The following is a 12,115-nucleotide window of genomic DNA, read 5'->3' as shown; positions in this document are numbered from 1 at the left end:
CCCAGTCCCACTTAGCCTCCAATCCCCTTACCTTAACTCCTCACCTCATCGACTCCCTTCACTTATTCTCCCATGAACTGACCTCAACTATCATCACCTCATCACTTCCCCCACTTAATCTCACATAACCTTAACCAAATTATCCTCACCTCATTACCTCCCCTCACTTATTCTCCAATCACTTTACCTCAACTCTCCTCACCTCATCGACTCCCTTAATGTATTCTCCCTTCAGTTTACCTCAACTCTCCTCACCTCCCCTCTCTTAATCCAACACCTTAGGAAGGTAAATAAGTAATATGAGTTCTGTTGAAATAATGAATTCAACACACACACAAACACTGTTGTTAATTTATGTATGGGTACAAGCAAACAGCTGATTTAACAGTGTGCCTCTCCCCCCCCCACCTCCCACCAGCAAAAACACTGTTATCTGCACTCACTCACCCCCTCTTATATGGAAATTATATACAGTATTATAGACTAGAACTCCAACATTTACCTACTACAGTACACCCACCTTGTCTTGCTGTTGGCTGTTGCTGATTAAAAGGCTGTAATTGGTAAAATACAAGTTGCTGAAGTTATTTCAATCTCCACTACTGCTGGTAGAGAATTTCTGTTTGGGGGTTGGAGGGAATTTTAGGTTAGGGTGTCTGGGATTAGCTGATCCATATTCAGCTGCATTTCCATATTCATTCCATATACATGGAAACATTTAGATTGTCACTTTTTAACAAGAATCCTTCTGCACTACTTTAATTTGAATACTTCTTGGGGGTGTTCTAAAGGAAATAAGGAGTAAAGATGTCGGGGCGGGGTTGTACCCCCCCGTTCCTCCCTCTTCATCACTATGCATTAGGAAACGTCAGAGGTGGCCTTGTGGCAAAACTGTAGAGCTGGTAGGTGGGGGTGCTGCAAGACGGTGAACAGTTCATGAAGAGGTGTAAAGCCTTGAAGGTAACTGGGAGGCCCCCCTCACCTGCACCTGGGCCCTGAAGGCCAGCCCTGCTCACTGGCTCTTTTTAAATTTCCTCACGTCAAGCATTATTCAGCTGGAATGGAGGTTAAAATGGAGGAGTTGGTGGGAAAATTTGCATCAGCCTCCCCCCCGGAGGATGGTTGAGCGTCACTTGATACAGCTTAATGTAATTTATGAACGTTTTTTTTTTAATGACTTCCAAGGTAAGTCATGAGGTGGTGTACATTAATAATGCATGGCCATGTCTCCTGGCATTATTTCCTTTGTTTGTTGTTTTTATTTTATACAAATGATTGGCATCTTGTCAATAAGGATAACATGTTTATGGCATGACAGTAATTCATTAACATTAAATAATTCTTGTCCTCCTTTACTCCATAACCTTAACATTTATAAATGTTTGAGTTGTTTTTAATGTGTGAATAGAGTCTATGGTGCAAATACATACAAAGATGTAGAGTTGGCCTTTTTATGATCAATTGGTCAAACCAACCAATGAGGTGTGACTTTCATATTGTTTTACTTTGTGTGGGACCAAATATACATGATATTTTTTATTGATGAATAATCATGTATAAATCAGTACACTTGACGTGTGACTCAGACTGGGACGGGGAAACTATAGATTAACATCGATTTGTATGCAACCCCTGCTCTATTTTAAATCAATCATCATCAGAGAAATACTCTGTGTGACTATTATCTATGATAGTCCCATATATGTCTGTTTCATATATGGCTCCATCGTACAATGACCTGCTTTGAAATCGGCTCCATACATTGCTGATTAGCCTGGAAATCCAGACCCACATCTAGAAAGCTGTAGGGTCTGGCAACGAGTAATGAAAATGGCCCAACTCGAGGGGCGGTACCAACCATGCATTTGAAAATATCACTGCACACAATTGGATAACACTACGACCAATCAGAAGAATACAAGGGGTGATGTATCCAGGCCAGCGGAGCTAACCAATAGATAAGACTCTTGTTGTATCCGGTCAGTAAAACAGCAAGAGATGATGAAGTGAAGCAGCTGAAGGATTTGGTCAAAGAAAAAGACAAGAATATTGAAGAGTTGGAAAGGAGAGTGGAAGATCTGGAACAATATACAAGAATGGAGGATCTGGTGATTTCTGGACTTGAGACAACTCATTGTACCTATGCATGAAAACAGCAAGTGACAAGGAAGGGGAGGATGCACCAAGAAGTGATCTGCACACACTTGAGCAGCAAGTCATCAAATTCTTCAATGACAAAGACATTCCTCTAGACCAGTGGTTCTCAAACTTTTTATACCGCGTACCACCTCAGAAAATATTTGTCTCCCCAAGTACCATCATTAGGAACAATGTTATAAAATATAACAAACTACAGTAGCGTAGGCCTGCGGCCCTATTCTGCTACACACAGTTCACGCTGGAGGCACATTTAGTCTTAAAAAATATATTATTTATTGTCAACTGTGGTCAGCTGTACAAAGTGGTAGCACTAGAACAGACACAGAAACACACACACACACACAACAAGTGAGAACATTAAGAATAACAACTGTGTACCAACAACCTGTTTGAAAATGTAAGGCTAGATACAAATAATATTGAAAGTTGGCCAGCCCGCTGATAACTGAACTTCCATAAGCCTCATGAGACGGGCGCGCCTGCCTCTGCAAACACAGTCCTGAGATGTCTGAATACATTGAGGTCAGCTTCAGTCTCAGGTGTGGCTCAGCATCAATCCTGCTTCTGTATTTCGTTTTTATGATGGAAAGTGAAGACAAGACTTTCTCGCACTGATGTGATGTGGTCAGCTGATATTGAAACAAAAATATTACAATATTACTCAATTTTTAATGATCTCTAAAGTATTTCCATTCGTCCTAGTATTTTTATATTATGTTTTTTTTTTTTTTTTTGTATGTACATTGTTTTCCATAGACCAGGTAGCAATGTGTGGTGCCCCCCTGCAGGGTTGGCAACTTTTGGTTTTTGGCCGGAGTGAGACTCTGTAGAATCTTATAATGCTTACATTATAATCAGGGGTGCACATAACTTTTTAAGTGAGTTACTCATTTGAGTATCAGGAGATGGTGTTCGGTACGCACTCCACACGTAGCGTAGTTTTGATAATGATAAAGGCGATTCCACCGCGGGTGGGGGGGGGGGGTCCAGTCCGTCACTGTCACGGAGCGATAGGATGTCTCACAGTAACAGACGTTGTGATCAGCTGATTTTCTTCTTCAGTGCACGGTGCGCGGTGCACAGCACACAGGCTCCGTTTGCCTTTTTTTTGGTGCTGGTTTTGAGGTGGGGAAACGCAGAAGTAGTACAAACAGTGGCAGACTTAGCAAATTGGGGGCCTAAGGCAAAGATATGTATGGGGCCCACCTCATCCGATCTTTAAAAGAGAACGGAGAAAAAAAATGTACCGACTGAATGGTGAATAGGCAGGTAAAGCTAATCCATGCGGAGTAAAGGTTGGAGATGAGAAAAAAAACTGCCCTGCATACACTTCTTTACTCCAAAATGAAGATGGAAAACAGAGAACACACAAAGTGTAGCAGTACACAAAGAGCAGAGCTGAAATCAATGAACAGCATCCGCACGTAACTGTTTGTGTTTTCCAGATGAGCCAGGCATAGGTGGAGTACTGTTGCTATGCATTGTCAGTGGAGTGTTTGGGACGGTATGCAAACTGGAATGGGTCAAGTGTAGTGGGGAGATTGGATTTTATATGGGCCTTGACCAATCTTTTAAAGCATGGTACAGGATTACGGGCTGGCGGAGGTTGTTGACGGGGGGTGGGTGGGGTGACAGCCGCAGCAATTTAGCGCTCGTCCGAAGCAACGGGAAATCTAACGGGTATTTTTTCTTTTTTTGGCGTGACATTTGTTGCGTGTGCGTGAGAGCGTGAGATATTTATACTTAAAAATCGCGTTTAAATAAAAATAAATTTAAAAAGCTGAATCAATTTGTGGCACTTGTTTTTGAATTTGTGGCGCTGCGCAACAAATTGGTCTATGTATGGGAAACACTGATGTATGTATGTATGTATGTATGTATGTATGTATGTAGTAATGAATGATTTTTTGGAAACTCTTTTGCGTACCACTTAATAGCGCATCACGTTCCACCAGTGGTACGCATACCATAGTTTGAGAACCGCTGCTCTAGACAGTAAAAATATTGCGGCTTGCTACACTATTCCCTTGAGACAAAACAAGAGGCCAAACATCATCCTTTGGTTTGTGAGTAGAAAATCTAAAATTTAGTTGCTTCGACATGCAAGAAAACTGAAGGGTACAGGAGTATATATCAATGAGAATCTCACAAGGAAAAATGCTGAAATTGCAAGACAAGCAAGGATTCTGAAGAAGCAAAAGCGAATTCAGGATACTTGGACAAGGAACTGCAAAATAATGATAAGACTCAATGGCACACCGGAACTAGCTAGTAAGTAATTGTCATCAGAGAGATCAAGGATCTCGATCAATATAAATGAAGATTAGGACAGGTAGAATAGTGGGGGAGTGTCATACTTTTTGTTGTTTGTGTGTTTTTTTGTTGGGATTAATGAGGACACCCAATGATGGGTGATTACATTAATAATGGATTCTGTGACATTGATTTGAAGTCTTTTGATCTGCAAGACCATAAACATTTTGATAGGGATGATACTGATCCAGAGACCCATTTCCACCTGAATATTGATTTGAACTGTGAATATTACTTTGAGGACAAACTTAATTTTATAACTGAGGGTTTTTCTATAATACACTTTAACAGTAGGAGTCTGTCAGGGCCGCGGGAAGTCATTTTGAACAGGGGGTGCTGTGAAATTTTTTTTGTTTTTTTGGACAAAAAAACCTATGCGCCTATAGGCCTATTTAAAATACATTTAAAAAATGAATAAATATATTGAGATTCACTACTTTATTGTCATATACACGCTATAACAAAGCAATAGATCGCAATATTTCAGTTCACAATAATCGCAATAGTGGTCAGCTGGCATGAACCTGACTGAGTCACTGCACCCATCTACGTTTGTCACACGCGACTCTATTAGCTCCAAAATCCTTTTATGCACACCACAAGGAAATAATCTCTGACTATTTGAACGTTATTGAACAGAGTGACTGAACGAGCGATATGCAGAGGTGGAATCAAATGAAGACGACGCGTGCGAGGAAGACAAGTCACACAGAAGCAGGGTGGGAGGGAGGGAGGGAGCCCGGTGGCACTCAGAATAAAGGGGGTTTTGATCAGGAGTTTCTACGGGATAATTGTCAGGATCTGCTGTTTGGAAAATGACTGACAAAAGATAGAATATGACAGTGGAATTTATTGAGGAAACATGAATATGTGTCAAACATCCGTCAAACAAAGAAATGCAATATTTATGGATTCATGAGGAGTGTTTATTTCTCTCGAGACACACACACCGCATATACAAACTCTCTCCCCCCCACTCCCTTTCTCACACACACACAAACACGTCCTTACTCTTTAGCGTTTCCCATGCCGTCAACCACCTCACCATGCTATTCTAACACACGGATTAACATGTAAAAAAAGGCGATTAACAAGCTCCAAAATCCTTTTACGCACACCACACTATTTGAACGTTATTGAACAGTTCTCCACATCCATTACGAACACAGAAAAAGAGCAGCAACACAGCAAAGAACACACACACAAAATAATACAAAAACATAGTGTGACGTTAAACTGCATGAATAGATGTAAAGTGTAAAAGTGAAAGTGTGCGGCGGCACCATGCTCTTACTTAGAGCTGCAGGCCGGGTGCCCTGGTTACAGCAGGTGTCCAAATGTCGAGGTGCGCTCTGGGGTCATGGAGATAATGTCTCTCATGAGGGGACGAATGTCCAGGGAGTTCAGAATGTCAGTGTGGGCATGCATCAGCGAAAGGTGTGTGAGTCTTTTCTGGGTCATGGTGCTGCGTACCCATGTCTTCAAAAGACGCAAGGCGGAGAAAGTGCACTCGGATGAGGCCAAGGAGATGGGTAGGCACAGACATAACTCGATCAGTTTTTCTGTCTCTGAAAACATGGCTTTTGTTTGTGGTTGGAGCTTTGTTAAACATGAAGATGCTACATCTTGGACTGTGAAACACTTAGACCCTCTGTCTTTTGTGACAGCAGCAAGCTGCTTGGCGATGCTTGGTCCAAGCATTTTGAGCTGGAGTTCAAGGCGGTCTGTATCAAGCTCCTCCGGGAGGAGCTTTGCCGCTTTGCGGCAAGTTTCATACTGCGTTCATGCCTGCGTTCTGGCATGAGCGCTGGATAAGCGAGCATCTATGGGGACATCATCCAAAGCAGCCAACTTTTGTATTGACTCGCTGTGCAACTCTGATCTCTCATGCTCGTTAAATTTTTCAGTGGCTTTACGCCAATTTGAAAAGCCGGCATTCACAAAGGGGTTGTCTTTCTTAAATTTGTCTCTAGGTATGACTTTTTTTCTGACTGCTTTCAGGTAAACAAAACACAAAATATGATCTGTCTCTTCCACATAATGAAGCCACTGCCATCTAGCAAACCAAGCCGGTGCCACAGAACGTGAAAACGTTTCATTACCACAACGCCTTGCAGGAAATTTGAAACTGGATGTTGACTGGAAGGGCTCGTCTAATCCAATTACGCTAGGTTGGGTTGGGGGTGCTGGGGCTGGGCCTGCTGGTTCAACTGCAGGCAGAGGCGGGCGGACAGTCTCCTCACTCCGGCTGCTCTCCGTTGTCGTAGTTGCGGAACTAGTGTTCTTCTTCACTGGTGGTGGTTTTCCAAAAAAATCCGAAAGGTGTTTTTGTGCCATATTTCCGTGTCATTCGATTTATAGATAGGGCTAGGCCATTACATGGAATGAGCGGGAAACCTTTACCCTGTGACCTATAGCCTCCCTGACGTTGACAACGTAGGCTAACTTCCGTGAACCTGTGTTGATTAGGCCTCAAAATAATTAAATTAAAATCCAAAATACACATAATAGCCCACGTGTGTCAAAATAATTTCCCAAAATATTCATAAGGAATTTATAAATTGTGCAAAATATTTTTTTTATTTTTTTTTTTCTCCCTCTCGCTGCAGGGGGTGCTGCAGCACTCCCACTTCCCGCGGCCCTGGAGTCTGTACAGTAACTTTTCCAAGATCAAAGACTTCCTTCAACAGTTTCACCAAGTTTTGTATAGTGGCAGTTTCAAAGTGGCTTATTAATGAACGATGTAAGTGATCACTTGCCTGTTTTTGCAGTGTTGGAAATGAACAATAGTTTTACTTTAAGAACCAGGAGGACATATAATTTGGTTAGAGAGAAGACACCAGAAGCATTCATGGCTTTTAAAGCAGCACTTTCCAATCACGATTGGCAAGAAGTTTATTTAGGCATTTTATAATCAGCATTGTCCACTGAAAGAATTCAAACAACCTTCTAGAAGAAAAGGGAAGCCATGGTTAACAAAGGGCTTGGAAAAGGCTTGGAAAAAGAAAAATAGGCTATATATGGAATTCATGAGGCATCCAACTAAACGTGGCAACATGTAGTTTGTTGTCATGGTGACTGTCAGCTGTGCTGCAGTCCCAGCCAATCACGGTGGGAGACTATCACATAAAGGCGACTATCACATAAAGAGTGTGATAGTCCTGTGCGTCCATTTCCGTTTCCGTGCGGTGACAGGTGAGCTGCCGGTCACGGCTGCATCTCTCTCGTATGTTGCCCATCCAGTGCTAATTTTAGTTATTGTTTTGTTGTTTTGTAAAGATATTTAAAAAAAAAAATGTGGGTGGGGAGCACGCATTTGAAATATCGCAAGAACACTACTGTCAAGTCCTACTCTTCTTCAACATCCAAAGGACACAGGGACAACTCAATTTTCGACTCAATCACTTTTATTCTTTTGGCTTTGTTAGTTGATTGGTCCATTCAGTGTATTGGTCCATTCAGTGCCAGATAATTAGGTTGTAAACCTTTAAAGACAGAACAAAAGTTGCCATTTAATTAAACATTTTAAATTGAATTTAACACAAAATCATACATATTAAGCGGCATGTCAACACCATGAAAGTAAATAAACATTTTCACCGACCATTGGCGTCTTTGGACTGAACCTATGAGTGAACTTGGAGCGTGTCTTCTCTGAAGTTTGTTCTCCTGAATGACTGAGAACCCTTTTCTTCACAGGTGCTCCCACTCAGTGACAATGACTTGATTAGGTCACAAGCAGCCAGCTTGCTGCTGCTGGTGCACTCTGGGAAGTGTAGTTATTTGAGACCCAGCTGGGATTCAGCTCAACAACTATGTGTCATCGTGGGAAGCACATATACCACCCTCTTCAATGTTCACAAGCACAATCATCTTCATCCATAAGCACAAGTCTTCCTTGTTAAAACACAGTAGCACTTTAAAACAACAATTGTCCTGTCAATGTCAGGTTTGTTAATGTCTTATCAGACATTGATGAAAATGACATTTTTACACTTTTTACAGTATTCCACTTATTTTCATGTTACACACGAATACACATGCAAATTGAAATTGAGAATGCAATATATATGAAGGTGAATGTAATTCTCCTCTAAATACTCCTATAGCACTTTTTGATGAGCAGGGGGGTTTGTGTGCACATGAAGCCTCGAGAAATGAACCTTTTTGCGAACCACTTGGCTGAAAAGCTCCAAAGCCTAATGAAGCTTCATCTGCTCATCACTAAAAGATACATTGAAACAGGAACACTACTAATGGAGGTAGACTGTTTCAATCACTCATCGCCAGATGAGTTATTGAGAAGCTGGAGTAGATAAACAGGAAGTGTTGATTAAGATGATCTACATGTGTGTCTGGTTGAGGTGGAGAAGGAGGAGTCCGGAGAAGCTGGAGCATAACAAGAAAACACAGTGTCTCAATTCAGGGGCTGCATCCTTCGAAGGACGCATTTGAAGACCGCTTATGTCACAGCGGCACGTCAAGGCTGTCCCATTTAGAGGGCTCCTTCAAATGCGGCTGAGATATGCAGCCTTCTTTTCCCGGATTTGAAGAATCCACCGGGTGGATCCTTCACGGCTCAACAGAAATGGCGTGGCGAGAGCGGAAGCGGCAGCTGCAGCGAATACATATTTAATGACAAAATTATGTAAAACCTTTATTTATATATATATATATATATATATATATATAAGTAAGGTTGGGACCATTTTAAATATGTAACTTCATTGTCAGTTCAATGACATTAACGCTAGCCATATAACATTAAACTAATTAACGTTAAGCCAATGTCCTCTCTTCCTCTTCACTCGCCGGCTCCGGCGGTGAATCTTCTCCCACTCCTCCAATTAAAGATAAAACATAACAAATAAAATTATGATTTCTGGCTCAATAATTCTCCTTGGCTGTCTGGTTTGAACCGCAACTTTTTACCATGGCGTTCTATGGGCTGCCATAGACTCCCATGGCAGCATAATAATAATAGGAAACCATACGAAAACAATAGGTTGTCTCGCAGCTTCAATGCTTGACCCCCAATAATAAAAACAAAAGGTTGTCTCGCAGCTTCGATGCTTGACCCCCAATAATAAAAACAAAAGGTTGTCTCGCAGCTTCGATGCTTGACCCCCAATAATAAAAACAATAGGTTGTCTCGCAGCTTCGCTGCTTGACCCCCAATAATAATAGGAAAACGTAGAATAACAATGGTTGTCTCGCAGCTTCACTGCTTGACCCCCAATTATGTCCCAGGCGGCCCCTCATAGGTCCCGGAGTCCCGGAGGTGAAGGGGATGGAGGAGGGCTGAGACCAGTCTTAATGAAAACAACAGGAAAGCATGAATGGGACCTGTTTATATACACAGTGGGTTGTACACACAAATGTACTCCTACTAATGCATGAGGTCCTGATATATTTTATAGTTGGTTGATATATGAAGGGGAGGGGCCTGTGATGACCACATGGGAATTTAGAACCCAACATTCAGAGATGAGAAATAGAAGGTTAACATTTGCTTTAGCTACATGTATGTATGTATGTTGGTGTATGTATGTATGTATTTGTGTATTTATGTGTGTGCAAATGTGCATGTATGTGGTTTCATGTGTGTGTGAGAGTGTGTCTCTAGCATTGCGTAGGTATGTGTGTGTGTGTGTGTGTGTGTGTGTGTGTTTTCGAGAATAGTGTAGTTATGTGCGTGTATGAGTGTTTATTTAGCGTTGTGTATGCGTGGGTGTTTCTCTAGCATTGTGTATGTGTGTGTGTGTTATTCTCGAGAATTGCATATTCGGGTGTTAGTTTGTGTTTCTCTAACATTGTGTGTGTGTGTCTTTGTCTATTGTGTATTTATGTATGTGTCTGGGTGCGTTTCTTTAGTGTTCTGTATGTGTGTGAGTGAGTGTGTTTGACTTGCATTGTGTATGTATGTGTGTGTGTGTGTCTCTCGAGTGTTGTGTATGTATGTGTGTGTGTGTGTGTAAGTGTGTCTCTAGTGTTGTGTATATGTGTGTGTGTCTGTTTCTTTAGCGGTGTGTGTGTAAGTGTGTTTCTCTAGCGTTGTGTATGTGTGTGAATGAGTGTTTCGCTAGTGTTGTGTATATGTGTGTGTGTTTGTTTGTCTAGCATTGTGTTTTTATGTGTGTGGATGTGATTGTGTTTCTCTAGCATTGTGTATGTGTGTGAGTGAGTGAGTGTGTTTTTCTAGCATTGTGTATGTGTGTGAGTGTGTTTCTTTTGCATTGTGTATGTGTGTTTGTGAGTGTTTCTCTAGCACTGTGTATGTGTTTGCTGAGAAAAAAGAGACCTATGGTTCCAGAGCAGGGGACCGGAGAGGACCGAGATTCCCTTCCAGGACAAACCAGTACCCGGGAAAGATGGACCACCCGGAGGATCTGCTGCGAACAGTGCGCGGGACAGCAGATAGAGTGAGAGGACTGGAGAATCTACTGAGGCTCACTGAGCCCAGATTTGTTTTTCCTTTGTTTTTCCTTTTTCGTGGTGGGAGATACCAACCCGACTTTTTGATTTGTAATTAATAAACTAGCCTTTTCACGGCTTAAATGCGCCAGAGACGTGTGCTGATTGGGGGAAGGCGGGGCACTACGGAGCCGAGTTACCACAATATATGTGTGTTCCTCTAGTATTGTGTATATGTGTGTGTGAGTGTGTCTGTCTTGCATCGTGTATGTATGTGTGTGTAAGTGTGTTTCTCTAGCATTGCGTATGTGTATGTGTGTTTCTCTAGTATTGTGTGTGTGTGTGTGTGTGTGTGTGTGTTTCTCTAGCTCTTTCAGCAGGGGTCCCAAGCAGCCTACGTCTCGAACCCTCGTCACAACTGTGATCAAGAGCTCTGAAGCACAACCTCGACGGTGACATTCACCCTCTCTCTCTCTCTCCCCACCCAACTTTCTGTGCCAAATGTTAGCCTCCTGTGTCTGTGATACTACAAACCGAGTGAGTGCAAAGACTGAAAAAAAAAAAAGATCAACTCGTTTTACTACTTTTCCCTGACCAACTTACAGACTATATACTGTTTCATTTAGGGTGAAAAATATCAAGCTATTATTTGGAGGATATTGATGATGTTACCAGAAACAGTATTAAAGTATTACGATATGATACAATTAATAATTAATTATGCAAGTTTCCACACAGTTGGAGTTCAAAGTGCCTGGTTTTAAGTTTTCGCCAGTTTCTAAACTGGGTGTGCACTTTGGTCTTGTTGGAGTGGCTGGATCAGGTTGCTCTGGTTGAATTAACTGCAAGAACCGGTTGTCCTGAGTTAGCTTACAGATGACCTTTTCTCTCACTCTAAGCTGCTGGAGGTAGAGTTGCTGATATGGCACTTTATCAAGGATATGTTAACATAGCCATACAAATGCTGCCTACTAGCTTAAAGGGTCATATTATGCTATTTTGTGGTAAATAATTGTATTGGGATATTAGAATAGGTTTACAAGCCTTGATGCAAAACAGCTTTAAGCCTGTTTTGCAAAAAAAAAAAAAAAAAACTCTGTTTTGGATCCTGTCGCTTTAAGGCCCCCCTCCCAAGTAGCCAAGTCTGCTGTGATTGGTCTGCTTGCCCAATCTGTTCTTATTGGTCAAGCGCTTTGCGCGGGTGTCTGCAATTTCAGGCCCCTGAGTC

This window comes from Micromesistius poutassou (genome assembly GCF_964030765.1).
Source record: "Micromesistius poutassou genome assembly, chromosome: 21".
Taxonomy (NCBI): domain Eukaryota; kingdom Metazoa; phylum Chordata; class Actinopteri; order Gadiformes; family Gadidae; genus Micromesistius; species Micromesistius poutassou.
This window is presented reverse-complemented; position numbering follows the sequence as displayed.